Source organism: Pristiophorus japonicus, chromosome 11, assembly GCF_044704955.1.
Source record: "Pristiophorus japonicus isolate sPriJap1 chromosome 11, sPriJap1.hap1, whole genome shotgun sequence".
Classification (NCBI taxonomy): domain Eukaryota; kingdom Metazoa; phylum Chordata; class Chondrichthyes; family Pristiophoridae; genus Pristiophorus; species Pristiophorus japonicus.
In genome coordinates this window covers 194153659-194173360 of record NC_091987.1, presented here as the reverse complement: position 1 = coordinate 194173360, position 19702 = coordinate 194153659, and positions in this window count along the sequence as shown.

The following is a 19702-nucleotide window of genomic DNA, read 5'->3' as shown; positions in this document are numbered from 1 at the left end:
TGAGTTGGTATGATTATGATTAAACGCGGATGTATGAGTTGGTATGATTATGATTACACTAGGATGTATGAGTTGGTATGATGATGATTGATTACACTAGGATGTATGAGTTGGTATGATTATGATTACACTAGGATGTATGAGTTGGTATGATTATGATTGCACTCGGATGTATGAGTTGCTATGATTATGATTAAACTCGGATGTATGAGTTGGTATGATTATGATTACACTAGGATGTATGAGTTGGTATGATTATGATTACACAAGGATGTATGAGGTGGTATGATTATGATTACACGAGGATGTATGAGTTGGTACGTTTATGATTGCACTAGGATGTATGAGTTGGTATGATTATGATTACACTAGGATGCATGAGTTGGTATAATTATGATTAAACAAGGATGTATGAGTTGGTATGTTTATGATTGCACTAGAATGTATGTGTTGGTATGATTATGAATACACTAGGATGTATGAGTTGGAATGATTATGCTTACACTAGGATGTATGAGTTGGTATGATTGATTACACTAGGATGTATGAGTTGGTATGATTATGATTACACTAAGATGTATGAGTTGGTATGATTATGATTACACTAGGATGAATGAGTTGGTATAATTATGATTAAACTAGGATGTATGAGTTGTATGATTGATTACACTAGGATGTATGAGTTGGTATGATTATGATTACACTAGGATGTATGAGTTGGTATGATTGATTACACTAGGATGTATGAGTTGGTATGATTATGATTACACTGGGATGTATCAGTTGGTATGATTGATTACACTTGGATGTATGAGTTGGTATGATTATGATTACACTAGGATGTATGAGTTGGTATAATTGATTACACTAGGTTGTATGAGTTGGTATGATTATGATTACACTAGTATGTATGAGTTGGTATGATTATGATTAAAATAGGATGTATGAGTTGGTATGATTGATTACACTAGGATGTATGAGTTGGTATGTTTATGATTACACTAGGATGTATGAGTTGGTATGATTATGATTACACTGGGATGTATGATTTGGTATGATTATGATTACACTAGGATGTATGAGTTGGTATAATTAGGATTAAACTAGGATGTATGAGTTGTATAAATGATTACACTAGGATGTATGAGTTGGTATGATTATGATTACACTAGGATGTATGAGTTGGTATGATTGATTACACTAGGATGTATGAGTTGGTATGATTATGATTACACTGGGATGTATCAGTTGGTATGATTGATTACACTAGGATGTATGAGTTGGTATGATTATGATTACACTAGGATGCATGAGTTGGTATAATTGATTACACTAGGATGTATGAGTTGGTATTATTATGATTACACTAGTATGTATGAGTTGGTAAGATAATGATTACACTAGGATGTATGAGTTGGTATGATTATGATTACACTAGGATGTATGAGTTGGTATGATTATAATTACACTAGGATGTATGAGTTGGTATGATTATGATTACACTAGGATATATGAGTTGGTATGATTATGATTACACTAGGATGTATCAGTTGGTATTATTATGATTGCACTCGGATGTATAAGTTGGTATGATTATGTTTGCACTAGGATGTATGAGTTGGTATGATTATAATTACACTAGGATGTATGAGTTGGAATGATTATGCTTACACTAGGATGTATGAGTTGGTATGATTGATTACACTAGGATGTATGAGTTGGTATGATTATGATTACACTAAGATGTATGAGTTGGTATGATTATGATTACACTAGGATGAATGAGTTGGTATAATTATGATTAAACTAGGATGTATGAGTTGTATAATTGATTGCACTAGGATGTATGAGTTGGTATGATTATGATTACACTAGGATGTATGAGTTGGTATGATTGATTACACTTGGATGTATGAGTTGGTATGATTATGATTACACTCGGATGTATCAGTTGGTATGATTGATTACACTAGGATGTATGAGTTGGTATGATTATGATTACACTAGGATGTATGAGTTGGTATGATTATGATAACACTAGGATGTATGAGTTGGTATGATTATGATTACACTAGGATGTATGAGTTGGTATGATTGATTACACTAGGATGTATGAGTTGGTATGATTATGAATACTCTAGGATGTATGAGTTGGAATGATTATGCTTACACTAGGATGTATGAGTTTGTATGATTGATTACACTAGGATGTATGAGTTGGTATGATTATGATTACACTGGGATGTATCAGTTGGTATGATTGATTACACTAGGATGTATGAGTTGGTATGATTATGATTACACTAGGATGCATGAGTTGGTATAATTGATTACACTAGGATATATGAGTTGGTATGATTATGATTACACTAGGATGTATGAGTTGGTATGATTGATTACACTTGGATGTATGAGTTGGTATGATTATGATTACACTGGGATGTATCAGTTGGTATGATTGATTACACTAGGATGTATGAGTTGGTATGATTATGATTACACTAGGATGTATGAGTTGGTATGATTATGATTACACTAGGATGTATGAGTTGGTATGATTATGATTACACTAGGATGTATGAGTTGGTATGATTGATTACACTAGGATGTATGAGTTGGTATGATTATGAATACTCTAGGATGTATGAGTTGGAATGATTATGCTTACACTAGGATGTATGAGTTTGTATGATTGATTACACTAGGATGTATGAGTTGGTATGATTATGATTACACTGGGATGTATCAGTTGGTATGATTGATTACACTAGGATGTATGAGTTGGTATGATTATGATTACACTAGGATGCATGAGTTGGTATAATTGATTACACTAGGATATATGAGTTGGTATGATTATGATTACACTAGGATGTATCAGTTGGTATGATTATGATTGCACTCGGATGTATAAGTTGGTATGATTATGTTTGCACTAGGATGTATGAGTTGGTATGATTATAATTACACTAGGATGTATGAGTTGGTATGATTGATTACACTAGATTGTATGAGTTGGTATGATTATGATTACACTGGGATGTATGAGTTGATATGATTGATTACACTAGGATGTATGAGTTGGTATGATTATGATAACACTAGGATGTATGAGTTGGTATGATTATGATTACACGAGGTTGTATGAGTTGGTATGATTATGATTAAACGCGGATGTATGAGTTGGTATGATTATGATTACACTAGGATGTATGAGTTGGTATGATGATGATTGATTACACTAGGATGTATGAGTTGGTATGATTATGATTACACTAGGATGTATGAGTTGGTATGATTATGATTGCACTCGGATGTATGAATTGCTATGATTATGATTAAACTCGGATGTATGAGTTGGTATGATTATGATTACACTAGGATGTATGAGTTGGTATGATTATGATTACACAAGGATGTATGAGGTGCTTTGATTATGATTACACGAGGATGTATGAGTTGGTATGTTTATGATTGCACTAGGATGTATGAGTTGGTATGATTGATTACACTAGGATGTATGAGTTGGAATGATTATGATTACACAGGGATGTATGAGGTGGTATGATTATGATTACACGAGGATGTATGAGTTGGTACGTTTATGATTGCACTAGGATGTATGAGTTGGTATGATTATGATTACACTAGGATGCATGAGTTGGTATAATTATGATTAAACAAGGATGTATGAGTTGGTATGTTTATGATTGCACTAGAATGTATGTGTTGGTATGATTATGAATACACTAGGATGTATGAGTTGGAATGATTATGCTTACACTAGGATGTATGAGTTGGTATGATTGATTACACTAGGATGTATGAGTTGGTATGATTATGATTACACTAAGATGTATGAGTTGGTATGATTATGATTACACTAGGATGAATGAGTTGGTATAATTATGATTAAACTAGGATGTATGAGTTGTATGATTGATTACACTAGGATGTATGAGTTGGTATGATTATGATTACACTAGGATGTATGAGTTGGTATGATTGATTACACTAGGATGTATGAGTTGGTATGATTATGATTACACTGGGATGTATCAGTTGGTATGATTGATTACACTTGGATGTATGAGTTGGTATGATTATGATTACACTAGGATGTATGAGTTGGTATGATTATGATTACACTGGGATGTATGATTTGGTATGATTATGATTACACTAGGATGTATGAGTTGGTATAATTATGATTAAACTAGGATGTATGAGTTGTATAAATGATTACACTAGGATGTATGAGTTGGTATGATTATGATTACACTAGGATGTATGAGTTGGTATGATTGATTACACTAGGATGTATGAGTTGGTATGATTATGATTACACTGGGATGTATCAGTTGGTATGATTGATTACACTAGGATGTATGAGTTGGTATGATTATGATTACACTAGGATGCATGAGTTGGTATAATTGATTACACTAGGATGTATGAGTTGGTATTATTATGATTACACTAGTATGTATGAGTTGGTAAGATAATGATTACACTAGGATGTATGAGTTGGTATGATTATGATTACACTAGGATGTATGAGTTGGTATGATTATAATTACACTAGGATGTATGAGTTGGTATGATTATGATTACACTAGGATATATGAGTTGGTATGATTATGATTACACTAGGATGTATCAGTTGGTATTATTATGATTGCACTCGGATGTATAAGTTGGTATGATTATGTTTGCACTAGGATGTATGAGTTGGTATGATTATAATTACACTAGGATGTATGAGTTGGAATGATTATGCTTACACTAGGATGTATGAGTTGGTATGATTGATTACACTAGGATGTATGAGTTGGTATGATTATGATTACACTAAGATGTATAAGTTGGTATGATTATGATTACACTAGGATGAATGAGTTGGTATAATTATGATTAAACTAGGATGTATGAGTTGTATAATTGATTGCACTAGGATGTATGAGTTGGTATGATTATGATTACACTAGGATGTATGAGTTGGTATGATTGATTACACTTGGATGTATGAGTTGGTATGATTATGATTACACTCGGATGTATCAGTTGGTATGATTGATTACACTAGGATGTATGAGTTGGTATGATTATGATTACACTAGGATGTATGAGTTGGTATGATTATGATTACACTAGGATGTATGAGTTGGTATGATTATGATTACACTAGGATGTATGAGTTGGTATGATTGATTACACTAGGATGTATGAGTTGGTATGATTATGAATACTCTAGGATGTATGAGTTGGAATGATTATGCTTACACTAGGATGTATGAGTTTGTATGATTGATTACACTAGGATGTAAGAGTTGGTATGATTATGATTACACTGGGATGTATCAGTTGGTATGATTGATTACACTAGGATGTATGAGTTGGTATGATTATGATTACACTAGGATGCATGAGTTGGTATAATTGATTACACTAGGATATATGAGTTGGTATGATTATGATTACACTCGGATGTATCAGTTGGTATGATTATGATTGCACTCGGATGTATAAGTTGGTATGATTATGTTTGCACTAGGATGTATGAGTTGGTATGATTATAATTACACTAGGATGTATGAGTTGGTATGATTGATTACACTAGATTGTATGAGTTGGTATGATTATGATTACACTGGGATGTATGAGTTGATATGATTATGATTACACGAGGTTGTATGAGTTGGTATGATTATGATTAAACGCGGATGTATGAGTTGGTATGATTATGATTACACTAGGATGTATGAGTTGGTATGATGATGATTGATTACACTAGGATGTATGAGTTGGTATGATTATGATTACACTAGGATGTATGAGTTGGTATGATTATGATTGCACTCGGATGTATGAGTTGCTATGATTATGATTAAACTCGGATGTATGACTTGGTATGATTATGATTACACTAAGATGTATGAGTTGGTATGATTATGATTACACAAGGATGTATGAGGTGGTATGATTATGATTACACTAGGATGTGTGAGTTGGTATGATTATGATTACACTAGGATGTATGAGTTGGTATGATTGATTACACTAGAATGTATGAGTTGGTATGATTGACTACACTAGGATGTATGAGTTGGTATGATTATGATCACACTAGGATGTATGAGTTGGTATTATTATGATTACACAAGGATGTATGAGTTGGTATGATTATGATTACACTAGGATGTATGAGTTGGTATGATTGATTACACTAGGATGTATGAGTTGGTATGATTATGATTACACTAGGGTGTATGTGTTGGTATGATTATGAATACACTAGGATGTATGAGTTGGAATGATTATGCTTACACTAGGATGTATGAGTTGGTATGATTGATTACACTAGGATGTATGAGTTGGTATGATTATGATTACACTAAGATGTATGAGTTGGTATGATTATGATTACACTAGGATGAATGAGTTGGTATAATTATGATTAAACTAGGATGTATGAGTTGTATGATTGATTACACTAGGATGTATGAGTTGGTATGATTATGATTACACTAGGATGTATGAGTTGGTATGATTGATTACACTAGGATGTATGAGTTGGTATGATTATGATTACACTGGGATATATCAGTTGGTATGATTGATTACACTAGGATGTATGAGTTGGTATGATTATGATTACACTAGGATGTATGAGTTGGTATGATTATGATTACACTAGGATGTATGAGTTGGTATGATTATGATTACACTAGGATGTATGAGTTGGTATGATTGATTACACTAGGATGTATGAGTTGGTATGATTATGAATACTCTAGGATGTATGAGTTGGAATGATTATGCTTACACTAGGATGTATGAGTTTGTATGATTGATTACACTAGGATGTATGAGTTGGTATGATTATGATTACACTGGGATGTATCAGTTGGTATGATTGATTACACTAGGATGTATGAGTTGGTATGATTATGATTACACTAGGATGCATGAGTTGGTATAATTGATTACACTAGGATATATGAGTTGGTATGATTATGATTGCACTCGGATGTATAAGTTGGTATGATTATGTTTGCACTAGGATGTATGAGTTGGTATGATTATAATTACACTAGGATGTATGAGTTGGTATGATTGATAACACTAGATTGTATGAGTTGGCATGATTATGATTACACTGGGATGTATCAGTTGGTATGATTGATTACACTAGGATGTATGAGTTGGTATGATTATGATTACACTAGGATGCATGAGTTGGTATAATTGATTACACTAGGATATATGAGTTGGTATGATTATGATTACACTAGGATGTATCAGTTGGTATGATTATGATTGCACTCGGATGTATAAGTTGGTATGATTATGTTTGCACTAGGATGTATGAGTTGGTATGATTATAATTACACTAGGATGTATGAGTTGGTATGATTGATTACACTAGATTGTATGAGTTGGTATGATTATGATTACACTGGGATGTATGAGTTGATATGATTGATTACACTTGGATGTATGAGTTGGTATGATTATGATAACACTAGGATGTATGAGTTGGTATGATTATGATTACACGAGGTTGTATGAGTTGGTATGATTATGATTAAACGCGGATGTATGAGTTGGTATGATTATGATTACACTAGGATGTATGAGTTGGTATGATGATGATTGATTACACTAGGATGTATGAGTTGGTATGATTATGATTACACTAGGATGTATGAGTTGGTATGATTATGATTGCACTCGGATGTATGAGTTGCTATGATTATGATTAAACTCGGATGTATGAGTTGGTATGATTATGATTGCACTAGGATGTATGAGTTGGTATGATTATGATTACACAAGGATGTATGAGGTGGTATGATTATGATTACACGAGGATGTATGAGTTGGTATGTTTATGATTGCACTAGGATGTATGAGTTGGTATGATTGATTACACTAGGATGTATGAGTTGGAATGATTATGATTACACAAGGATGTATGAGGTGGTATGATTATGATTACACGAGGATGTATGAGTTGGTACGTTTATGATTGCACTAGGATGTATGAGTTGGTATGATTATGATTACACTAGGATGCATGAGTTGGTATAATGATGATTAAACAAGGATGTATGAGTTGGTATGATTATGATTACACTAGTATGTATGAGTTGGTATGATTATGATTAAAATAGGATGTATGAGTTGGTATGATTGATTACACTAGGATGTATGAGTTGGTATGTTTATGATTACACTAGGATGTATGAGTTGGTATGATTATGATTACACTAGGATGTATGAGTTGGTATGATTATGATTACACTAGGATGTATGAGTTGGTATAATTATGATTAAACTAGGATGTATGAGTTGTATAAATGATTACACTAGGATGTATGAGTTGGTATGATTATGATTACACTAGGATGTATGAGTTGGTATGATTGATTACACTAGGATGTATGAGTTGGTATGATTATGATTACACTTGGATGTATCAGTTGGTATGATTGATTACACTAGGATGTATGAGTTGGTATGATTATGATTACACTAGGATGCATGAGTTGGTATAATTGATTACACTAGGATGTATGAGTTGGTATGATTATGAATACTCTAGGATGTATGAGTTGGAATGATTATGCTTACACTAGGATGTATGAGTTTGTATGATTGATTACACTAGGATGTATGAGTTGGTATGATTATGATTACACTGGGATGTATCAGTTGGTATGATTGATTACACTAGGATATATGAGTTGGTATGATTATGATTACACTAGGATGTATGAGTTGGTATGATTATGATTACACTAGGATGTATGAGTTGGTATGATTATGATTACACTAGGATGTATGAGTTGGTATGATTGATTACACTAGGATGTATGAGTTGGTATGATTATGAATACTCTAGGATGTATGAGTTGGAATGATTATGCTTACACTAGGATGTATGAGTTTGTATGATTGATTACACTAGGATGTATGAGTTGGTATGATTATGATTACACTGGGATGTATCAGTTGGTATGATTGATTACACTAGGATGTATGAGTTGGTATGATTATGATTACACTAGGATGCATGAGTTGGTATAATTGATTACACTAGGATATATGAGTTGGTATGATTATGATTACACTAGGATGTATCAGTTGGTATGATTATGATTGCACTCGGATGTATAAGTTGGTATGATTATGTTTGCACTAGGATGTATGAGTTGGTATGATTATAATTACACTAGGATGTATGAGTTGGTATGATTGATTACACTAGATTGTATGAGTTGGTATGATTATGATTACACTGGGATGTATGAGTTGATATGATTGATTACACTAGGATGTATGAGTTGGTATGATTATGATAACACTAGGATGTATGAGTTGGTATGATTATGATTACACGAGGTTGTATGAGTTGGTATGATTATGATTAAACGCGGATGTATGAGTTGGTATGATTATGATTACACTAGGATGTATGAGTTGGTATGATGATGATTGATTACACTAGGATGTATGAGTTGGTATGATTATGATTACACTAGGATGTATGAGTTGGTATGATTATGATTGCACTCGGATGTATGAGTTGCTATGATTATGATTAAACTCGGATGTATGAGTTGGTATGATTATGATTACACTAGGATGTATGAGTTGGTATGATTATGATTACACAAGGATGTATGAGGTGCTTTGATTATGATTACACGAGGATGTATGAGTTGGTATGTTTATGATTGCACTAGGATGTATGAGTTGGTATGATTGATTACACTAGGATGTATGAGTTGGAATGATTATGATTACACAAGGATGTATGAGGTGGTATGATTATGATTACACGAGGATGTATGAGTTGGTACGTTTATGATTGCACTAGGATGTATGAGTTGGTATGATTATGATTACACTAGGATGCATGAGTTGGTATAATTATGATTAAACAAGGATGTATGAGTTGGTATGTTTATGATTGCACTAGAATGTATGTGTTGGTATGATTATGAATACACTAGGATGTATGAGTTGGAATGATTATGCTTACACTAGGATGTATGAGTTGGTATGATTGATTACACTAGGATGTATGAGTTGGTATGATTATGATTACACTAAGATGTATGAGTTGGTATGATTATGATTACACTAGGATGAATGAGTTGGTATAATTATGATTAAACTAGGATGTATGAGTTGTATGATTGATTACACTAGGATGTATGAGTTGGTATGATTATGATTACACTAGGATGTATGAGTTGGTATGATTGATTACACTAGGATGTATGAGTTGGTATGATTATGATTACACTGGGATGTATCAGTTGGTATGATTGATTACACTTGGATGTATGAGTTGGTATGATTATGATTACACTAGGATGTATGAGTTGGTATAATTGATTACACTAGGTTGTATGAGTTGGTATGATTATGATTACACTAGTATGTATGAGTTGGTATGATTATGATTAAAATAGGATGTATGAGTTGGTATGATTGATTACACTAGGATGTATGAGTTGGTATGTTTATGATTACACTAGGATGTATGAGTTGGTATGATTATGATTACACTGGGATGTATGATTTGGTATGATTATGATTACACTAGGATGTATGAGTTGGTATAATTATGATTAAACTAGGATGTATGAGTTGTATAAATGATTACACTAGGATGTATGAGTTGGTATGATTATGATTACACTAGGATGTATGAGTTGGTATGATTGATTACACTAGGATGTATGAGTTGGTATGATTATGATTACACTGGGATGTATCAGTTGGTATGATTGATTACACTAGGATGTATGAGTTGGTATGATTATGATTACACTAGGATGCATGAGTTGGTATAATTGATTACACTAGGATGTATGAGTTGGTATTATTATGATTACACTAGTATGTATGAGTTGGTAAGATAATGATTACACTAGGATGTATGAGTTGGTATGATTATGATTACACTAGGATGTATGAGTTGGTATGATTATAATTACACTAGGATGTATGAGTTGGTATGATTATGATTACACTAGGATATATGAGTTGGTATGATTATGATTACACTAGGATGTATCAGTTGGTATTATTATGATTGCACTCGGATGTATAAGTTGGTATGATTATGTTTGCACTAGGATGTATGAGTTGGTATGATTATAATTACACTAGGATGTATGAGTTGGAATGATTATGCTTACACTAGGATGTATGAGTTGGTATGATTGATTACACTAGGATGTATGAGTTGGTATGATTATGATTACACTAAGATGTATGAGTTGGTATGATTATGATTACACTAGGATGAATGAGTTGGTATAATTATGATTAAACTAGGATGTATGAGTTGTATAATTGATTGCACTAGGATGTATGAGTTGGTATGATTATGATTACACTAGGATGTATGAGTTGGTATGATTGATTACACTTGGATGTATGAGTTGGTATGATTATGATTACACTCGGATGTATCAGTTGGTATGATTGATTACACTAGGATGTATGAGTTGGTATGATTATGATTACACTAGGATGTATGAGTTGGTATGATTATGATTACACTAGGATGTATGAGTTGGTATGATTATGATTACACTAGGATGTATGAGTTGGTATGATTGATTACACTAGGATGTATGAGTTGGTATGATTATGAATACTCTAGGATGTATGAGTTGGAATGATTATGCTTACACTAGGATGTATGAGTTTGTATGATTGATTACACTAGGATGTATGAGTTGGTATGATTATGATTACACTGGGATGTATCAGTTGGTATGATTGATTACACTAGGATGTATGAGTTGGTATGATTATGATTACACTAGGATGCATGAGTTGGTATAATTGATTACACTAGGATATATGAGTTGGTATGATTATGATTACACTAGGATGTATGAGTTGGTATGTTTGATTACACTTGGATGTATGAGTTGGTATGATTATGATTACACTGGGATGTATCAGTTGGTATGATTGATTACACTAGGATGTATGAGTTGGTATGATTATGATTACACTAGGATGTATGAGTTGGTATCATTATGATTACACTAGGATGTATGAGTTGGTATGATTATGATTACACTAGGATGTATGAGTTGGTATGATTGATTACACTAGGATGTATGAGTTGGTATGATTATGAATACTCTAGGATGTATGAGTTGGAATGATTATGCTTACACTAGGATGTATGAGTTTGTATGATTGATTACACTAGGATGTATGAGTTGGTATGATTATGATTACACTGGGATGTATCAGTTGGTATGATTGATTACACTAGGATGTATGAGTTGGTATGATTATGATTACACTAGGATGCATGAGTTGGTATAATTGATTACACTAGGATATATGAGTTGGTATGATTATGATTACACTAGGATGTATCAGTTGGTATGATTATGATTGCACTCGGATGTATAAGTTGGTATGATTATGTTTGCACTAGGATGTATGAGTTGGTATGATTATAATTACACTAGGATGTATGAGTTGGTATGATTGATTACACTAGATTGTATGAGTTGGTATGATTATGATTACACTGGGATGTATGAGTTGATATGATTGATTACACTAGGATGTATGAGTTGGTATGATTATGATAACACTAGGATGTATGAGTTGGTATGATTATGATTACACGAGGTTGTATGAGTTGGTATGATTATGATTAAACGCGGATGTATGAGTTGGTATGATTATGATTACACTAGGATGTATGAGTTGGTATGATGATGATTGATTACACTAGGATGTATGAGTTGGTATGATTATGATTACACTAGGATGTATGAGTTGGTATGATTATGATTGCACTCGGATGTATGAGTTGCTATGATTATGATTAAACTCGGATGTATGAGTTGGTATGATTATGATTACACTAGGATGTATGAGTTGGTATGATTATGATTACACAAGGATGTATGAGGTGCTTTGATTATGATTACACGAGGATGTATGAGTTGGTATGTTTATGATTGCACTAGGATGTATGAGTTGGTATGATTGATTACACTAGGATGTATGAGTTGGAATGATTATGATTACACAAGGTCGTATGAGGTGGTATGATTATGATTACACGAGGATGTATGAGTTGGTACGTTTATGATTGCACTAGGATGTATGAGTTGGTATGATTATGATTACACTAGGATGCATGAGTTGGTATAATTATGATTAAACAAGGATGTATGAGTTGGTATGTTTATGATTGCACTAGAATGTATGTGTTGGTATGATTATGAATACACTAGGATGTATGAGTTGGAATGATTATGCTTACACTAGGATGTATGAGTTGGTATGATTGATTACACTAGGATGTATGAGTTGGTATGATTATGATTACACTAAGATGTATGAGTTGGTATGATTATGATTACACTAGGATGAATGAGTTGGTATAATTATGATTAAACTAGGATGTATGAGTTGTATGATTGATTACACTAGGATGTATGAGTTGGTATGATTATGATTACACTAGGATGTATGAGTTGGTATGATTGATTACACTAGGATGTATGAGTTGGTATGATTATGATTACACTGGGATGTATCAGTTGGTATGATTGATTACACTTGGATGTATGAGTTGGTATGATTATGATTACACTAGGATGTATGAGTTGGTATGATTATGATTACACTGGGATGTATGATTTGGTATGATTATGATTACACTAGGATGTATGAGTTGGTATAATTATGATTAAACTAGGATGTATGAGTTGTATAAATGATTACACTAGGATGTATGAGTTGGTATGATTATGATTACACTAGGATGTATGAGTTGGTATGATTGATTACACTAGGATGTATGAGTTGGTATGATTATGATTACACTGGGATGTATCAGTTGGTATGATTGATTACACTAGGATGTATGAGTTGGTATGATTATGATTACACTAGGATGCATGAGTTGGTATAATTGATTACACTAGGATGTATGAGTTGGTATTATTATGATTACACTAGTATGTATGAGTTGGTAAGATAATGATTACACTAGGATGTATGAGTTGGTATGATTATGATTACACTAGGATGTATGAGTTGGTATGATTATAATTACACTAGGATGTATGAGTTGGTATGATTATGATTACACTAGGATATATGAGTTGGTATGATTATGATTACACTAGGATGTATCAGTTGGTATTATTATGATTGCACTCGGATGTATAAGTTGGTATGATTATGTTTGCACTAGGATGTATGAGTTGGTATGATTATAATTACACTAGGATGTATGAGTTGGAATGATTATGCTTACACTAGGATGTATGAGTTGGTATGATTGATTACACTAGGATGTATGAGTTGGTATGATTATGATTACACTAAGATGTATGAGTTGGTATGATTATGATTACACTAGGATGAATGAGTTGGTATAATTATGATTAAACTAGGATGTATGAGTTGTATAATTGATTGCACTAGGATGTATGAGTTGGTATGATTATGATTACACTAGGATGTATGAGTTGGTATGATTGATTACACTTGGATGTATGAGTTGGTATGATTATGATTACACTCGGATGTATCAGTTGGTATGATTGATTACACTAGGATGTATGAGTTGGTATGATTATGATTACACTAGGATGTATGAGTTGGTATGATTATGATTACACTAGGATGTATGAGTTGGTATGATTATGATTACACTAGGATGTATGAGTTGGTATGATTGATTACACTAGGATGTATGAGTTGGTATGATTATGAATACTCTAGGATGTATGAGTTGGAATGATTATGCTTACACTAGGATGTATGAGTTTGTATGATTGATTACACTAGGATGTAAGAGTTGGTATGATTATGATTACACTGGGATGTATCAGTTGGTATGATTGATTACACTAGGATATTTGAGTTGGTATGATTATGATTACACTAGGATGCATGAGTTGGTATAATTGATTACACTAGGATATATGATTTGGTATGATTATGATTACACTCGGATGTATCAGTTGGTATGATTATGATTGCACTCGGATGTATAAGTTGGTATGATTATGTTTGCACTAGGATGTATGAGTTGGTATGATTATAATTACACTAGGATGTATGAGTTGGTATGATTGATTACACTAGATTGTATGAGTTGGTATGATTATGATTACACTGGGATGTATGAGTTGATATGATTATGATTACACGAGGTTGTATGAGTTGGTATGATTATGATTAAACGCGGATGTATGAGTTGGTATGATTATGATTACACTAGGATGTATGAGTTGGTATGATGATGATTGATTACACTAGGATGTATGAGTTGGTATGATTATGATTACACTAGGATGTATGAGTTGGTATGATTATGATTGCACTCGGATGTATGAGTTGCTATGATTATGATTAAACTCGGATGTATGACTTGGTATGATTATGATTACACTAGGATGTATGAGTTGGTATGATTATGATTACACAAGGATGTATGAGGTGGTATGATTATGATTACACTAGGATGTGTGAGTTGGTATGATTATGATTACACTAGGATGTATGAGTTGGTATGATTGATTACACTAGAATGTATGAGTTGGTATGATTGACTACACTAGGATGTATGAGTTGGTATGATTATGATCACACTAGGATGTATGAGTTGGTATTATTATGATTACACAAGGATGTATGAGTTGGTATGATTATGATTACACTAGGATGTATGAGTTGGTATGATTGATTACACTAGGATGTATGAGTTGGTATGATTATGATTACACTAGGGTGTATGTGTTGGTATGATTATGAATACACTAGGATGTATGAGTTGGAATGATTATGCTTACACTAGGATGTATGAGTTGGTATGATTGATTACACTAGGATGTATGAGTTGGTATGATTATGATTACACTAAGATGTATGAGTTGGTATGATTATGATTACACTAGGATGAATGAGTTGGTATAATTATGATTAAACTAGGATGTATGAGTTGTATGATTGATTACACTAGGATGTATGAGTTGGTATGATTATGATTACACTAGCATGTATGAGTTGGTATGATTGATTACACTAGGATGTATGAGTTGGTATGATTATGATTACACTGGGATATATCAGTTGGTATGATTGATTACACTAGGATGTATGAGTTGGTATGATTATGATTACACTAGGATGTATGAGTTGGTATGATTATGATTACACTAGGATGTATGAGTTGGTATGATTATGATTACACTAGGATGTATGAGTTGGTATGATTGATTACACTAGGATGTATGAGTTGGTATGATTATGAATACTCTAGGATGTATGAGTTGGAATGATTATGCTTACACTAGGATGTATGAGTTTGTATGATTGATTACACTAGGATGTATGAGTTGGTATGATTATGATTACACTGGGATGTATCAGTTGGTATGATTGATTACACTAGGATGTATGAGTTGGTATGATTATGATTACACTAGGATGCATGAGTTGGTATAATTGATTACACTAGGATATATGAGTTGGTATGATTATGATTGCACTCGGATGTATAAGTTGGTATGATTATGTTTGCACTAGGATGTATGAGTTGGTATGATTATAATTACACTAGGATGTATGAGTTGGTATGATTGATAACACTAGATTGTATGAGTTGGCATGATTATGATTACACTGGGATGTATCAGTTGGTATGATTGATTACACTAGGATGTATGAGTTGGTATGATTATGATTACACTAGGATGCATGAGTTGGTATAATTGATTACACTAGGATATATGAGTTGGTATGATTATGATTACACTAGGTTGTATCAGTTGGTATGATTATGATTGCACTCGGATGTATAAGTTGGTATGATTATGTTTGCACTAGGATGTATGAGTTGGTATGATTATAATTACACTAGGATGTATGAGTTGGTATGATTGATTACACTAGATTGTATGAGTTGGTATGATTATGATTACACTGGGATGTATGAGTTGATATGATTGATTACACTAGGATGTATGAGTTGGTATGATTATGATAACACTAGGATGTATGAGTTGGTATGATTATGATTACACGAGGTTGTATGAGTTGGTATGATTATGATTAAACGCGGATGTATGAGTTGGTATGATTATGATTACACTAGGATGTATGAGTTGGTATGATGATGATTGATTACACTAGGATGTATGAGTTGGTATGATTATGATTACACTAGGATGTATGAGTTGGTATGATTATGATTGCACTCGGATGTATGAGTTGCTATGATTATGATTAAACTCGGATGTATGAGTTGGTATGATTATGATTACACTAGGATGTATGAGTTGGTATGATTATGATTACACAAGGATGTATGAGGTGGTATGATTATGATTACACGAGGATGTATGAGTTGGTATGTTTATGATTGCACTAGGATGTATGAGTTGGTATGATTGATTACACTAGGATGTATGAGTTGGAATGATTATGATTACACAAGGATGTATGAGGTGGTATGATTATGATTACACGAGAATGTATGAGTTGGTACGTTTATGATTGCACTAGGATGTATGAGTTGGTATGATTATGATTACACTAGGATGCATGAGTTGGTATAATTATGATTAAACAAGGATGTATGAGTTGGTATGATTATGATTACACTAGTATGTATGAGTTGGTATGATTATGATTAAAATAGGATGTATGAGTTGGTATGATTGATTACACTAGGATGTATGAGTTGGTATGTTTATGATTACACTAGGATGTATGAGTTGGTATGATTATGATTACACTAGGATGTATGAGTTGGTATGATTATGATTACACTAGGATGTATGAGTTGGTATAATTATGATTAAACTAGGATGTATGAGTTGTATAAATGATTACACTAGGATGTATGAGTTGGTATGATTATGATTACACTAGGATGTATGAGTTGGTATGATTGATTACACTAGGATGTATGAGTTGGTATGATTATGATTACACTGGGATGTATCAGTTGGTATGATTGATTACACTAGGATGTATGAGTTGGTATGATTATGATTACACTAGGATGCATGAGTTGGTATAATTGATTACACTAGGATGTATGAGTTGGTATGATTATGAATACTCTAGGATGTATGAGTTGGAATGATTATGCTTACACTAGGATGTATGAGTTTGTATGATTGATTACACTAGGATGTATGAGTTGGTATGATTATGATTACACTGGGATGTATCAGTTGGTATGATTGATTACACTAGGATATATGAGTTGGTATGATTATGATTACACTAGGATGTATCAGTTGGTATGATTATGTTTGCACTAGGATGTATGAGTTGGTATGATTATAATTACACTAGGATGTATGAGTTGGTATGATTGATAACACTAGATTGTATGAGTTGGTATGATTATGATTACACTGGGATGTATCAGTTGGTATGATTGATTACACTAGGATGTATGAGTTGGTATGATTATGATTACACTAGGATGCATGAGTTGGTATAATTGATTACACTAGGATATATGAGTTGATATGATTAAAATTACACTAGGATGTATGAGTTGGTATGATTGATTACACTAGATTGTATGAGTTGGTATGATTATGATTACACTGGGATGTATGAGTTGATATGATTGATTACACTAGGATGTATGAGTTGGTATGATTATGATAACACAAGGATGTATGAGTTGGTATAATTATGATTACACGAGGTTGTATGAGTTGGTATGATTATGATTAAACGCGGATGTATGAGTTGGTATGATTATGATTACACTAGGATGTATGAGTTGGTATGATGATGATTGATTACACTAGGATGTATGAGTTGGTATGATTATGATTACACTAGGATGTATGAGTTGGTATGATTATGATTGCACTCGGATGTATGAGTTGCTATGATTATGATTAAACTCGGATGTATGAGTTGGTATGATTATGATTACACTAGGATGTATGAGTTGGTATGATTATGATTACACAAGGATGTATGAGGTGGTATGATTATGATTACACTAGGATGTGTGAGTTGGTATGATTATGATTACACTAGGATGTATGAGTTGGTATGATTGATTACACTAGAATGTATGAGTTGGTATGATTGACTACACTAGGATGTATGAGTTGGTATGATTATGATTACACTAGGATGTATGAGTTGGTATTATTATGATTACACTAGGATGTATGAGTTGGTATGTTTATGATTACACTAGGATGTATGAGTTGGTATGATTGATTACACTAGGATGTATGAGTTGGTATGATTATGCTTACACTAGGATGTATGAGTTTGTATGATTGATTACACTAGGATGTATGAGTTGGTATGATTATGATTACACTGGGATGTATCAGTTGGTATGATTGATTACACTAGGATGTATGAGTTGGTATGATTATGATTACACTAGGATGCATGAGTTGGTATAATTGATTACACTAGGATATATGAGTTGGTATGATTATGATTGCACTCGGATGTATAAGTTGGTATGATTATGTTTGCACTAGGATGTATGAGTTGGTATGATTATAATTACACTAGGATGTATGAGTTGGTATGATTGATAACACTAGATTGTATGAGTTGGCATGATTATGATTACACTGGGATGTATCAGTTGGTATGATTGATTACACTAGGATGTATG